Source organism: Schistocerca piceifrons, unplaced genomic scaffold, assembly GCF_021461385.2.
Source record: "Schistocerca piceifrons isolate TAMUIC-IGC-003096 unplaced genomic scaffold, iqSchPice1.1 HiC_scaffold_60, whole genome shotgun sequence".
Taxonomy (NCBI): Eukaryota; Metazoa; Arthropoda; class Insecta; order Orthoptera; family Acrididae; genus Schistocerca; species Schistocerca piceifrons.
The window spans coordinates 1-2,500 of record NW_025728841.1 but is presented as its reverse complement, the minus strand read 5'-3'; the positions used below and the strand labels follow the sequence as shown (position 1 = coordinate 2,500).

Here is a 2,500-nt window from a genome sequence, read left to right as displayed (position 1 = left end):
GCACGCCTTCAGCTCGCCCCACCGGCAGGACGTCCCACGATACATGCCAGTTAAACACCGACGGGCGGTGAACCAACAGCGTGGGACACAAATCCAACTACGAGCTTTTTAACCGCAACAACTTTAATATACGCTATTGGAGCTGGAATTACCGCGGCTGCTGGCACCAGACTTGCCCTCCAATAGATACTCGTTAAAGGATTTAAAGTGTACTCATTCCGATTACGGGGCCTCGGATGAGTCCCGTATCGTTATTTTTCGTCACTACCTCCCCGTGCCGGGAGTGGGTAATTTGCGCGCCTGCTGCCTTCCTTGGATGTGGTAGCCGTTTCTCAGGCTCCCTCTCCGGAATCGAACCCTGATTCCCCGTTACCCGTTACAACCATGGTAGGCGCAGAACCTACCATCGACAGTTGATAAGGCAGACATTTGAAAGATGCGTCGCCGGTACGAGGACCGTGCGATCAGCCCAAAGTTATTCAGAGTCACCAAGGCAAACGGACCGGACGAGCCGACCGATTGGTTTTGATCTAATAAAAGCGTCCCTTCCATCTCTGGTCGGGACTCTGTTTGCATGTATTAGCTCTAGAATTACCACAGTTATCCAAGTAACGTGGGTACGATCTAAGGAACCATAACTGATTTAATGAGCCATTCGCGGTTTCACCTTAATGCGGCTTGTACTGAGACATGCATGGCTTAATCTTTGAGACAAGCATATGACTACTGGCAGGATCAACCAGGGAGCTGCGTCAACTAGAGCTGAGCAGCCGGCCGCCCGGGAGTGTGTCCCGGGGGCCCGCGCGAACACGCAAGCGTCCGCTCAATCATTCTGCAAACAGGAGGAGGCTGAGCTCCCCTGCACAATACACCTCGAAACCCTCTCAGGTCCCGGCGGCGCGCAGCGCCGTCCCAAGTACTTGGTCGGGTTCGAGAGAGGCGCAATCGCCCGGAGTTAGGCGAGTAGACGCTTTCGGTGCGACCACCCGTGCTCCCAACTGAGCTTGCCGCTGCCGACAGAGGCCCGGGAGCGTGCTGTCGTGGCATTGCCGGCGGGAGACAACACGCGCCACCTACGGTGACCGGCAGCTCCAACGCCAGCGCCACAGAAGGACAAAAGCCCCACTTGGGTGCCGAAGCGAACTCTCCCAGCACAGCGCACGCGCCAACACATCCGCACAGCTGCGATACAAACCACCAGCGAGAACCGCTGGGGCGACCGAGCAGCAGACGGCGTCGCGGCGCCGAGCGCCGGGCGGCGGCGCATCCTCAACGCACACAGTCCTCAATCGGACCAGCACACTGAAGATGTCCACCGCGCTTCGCACCGGGCCCGCGAGGACCTACTTTGGCCGCACGGCGCCGCGCGCAGGGTGCGCCGGCGCGCAGCTGCGACGCCTGCCGCGTCCGTCGGCCGGCGCGCCTGCCACTGGCCGCCCCCACCAGCCGGCTGTAGCGCGTGCGCCCACGCACCGCGCGGCCAGCACGCCGGGAGGCGCCCCCCTCACCGGCCGGGGACGGTCCCACCCAGCCACCGCCGCGTATCGCTTCACACCCAGATGCCGTTCAGTTTCGTCGGCATGGTGGGTATCGCTGGAACAACCGGTTAGTACCTCAACCTATCGTCGCCATCACCGATTCACCCCTAGCGAGAACAACCGCACCACAACAGGTTACCATTTGTTCATTTGCGTAACTTCACCAGAAAACGCAGGCGTCCATCGCCATTTGCAACTTCAACGATTATTGCATGCCTGTGTCAGGTGTCACGCCACACTACGTCTGCCCACATACACGCAACAAAATGTGCACGCCTAGACAATACGTGGAAGGTGGCCCCCGTACGTATGCGATGTCCATTGCTCGAACGACTGTCAACCGGCCTCTGTAGCATGTCGCAGATATGGAACGCGGTGCACCATGCCATCACGGTGTGTGAGGAGAGACGACTAGGTCCGAATACATCAACAGACAGCTCATGCTGATCGCCATCCACGGCGTCCGTTCCTCCCACACGTCTCTATGGCGTACCACACTGCAATCCAGCTCTCATAGGGAGACGACACGTAGCTGCGTGCACAATATTTGCACTGTATGGTCCGCCGTTTTTGGGCGCAGTCGTTGTGCGGTCACACATGTGCCACGATGTATCATTCAGTACATAAGGACGAATGTGCAGTACAGATTGTGGTTCACGCGTACGACATCAGCGGACAGTTGACACAGGCCGCACCACAACGTAGCCTGAGTACGTCGCATGCGAAGGGCATTGAACATGCAAACTTCTCACCAACCAGCTTGCGAAGGCAGGGGGCAAGGTGGGGACGTGGGGAGGGGGCGGCATGTACGTCCTGCTGCCATCCACATTACAGTGTACAGCAGGAGCATGTGGAAAGTGAGCAAGACTTGCAAGGTGTTTAACATGAAGCGATACACAGGGGTGCGGGCAGTGCGAGTAGCGAACTATATTGCGAGGGTTGCGGGTGGGCAACACTACAGT

At 58.4% G+C, this 2,500-nt stretch overlaps 1 non-coding gene across 1 annotated transcript in view; it reads right to left on the bottom strand.

The window, feature by feature from the left end:
• The window catches only part of LOC124762414, a 1,909-nt gene extending 1,163 nt beyond the window's left edge, over window positions 1-746 (bottom strand). The window contains exon 1 of the ribosomal RNA XR_007012508.1: window positions 1-746. This exon is cut by the window's left edge and continues 1,163 nt beyond it. This is a non-coding gene — a ribosomal RNA (small subunit ribosomal RNA).
• Between the last annotated feature and the right edge of the window lie 1,754 nt (window positions 747-2,500).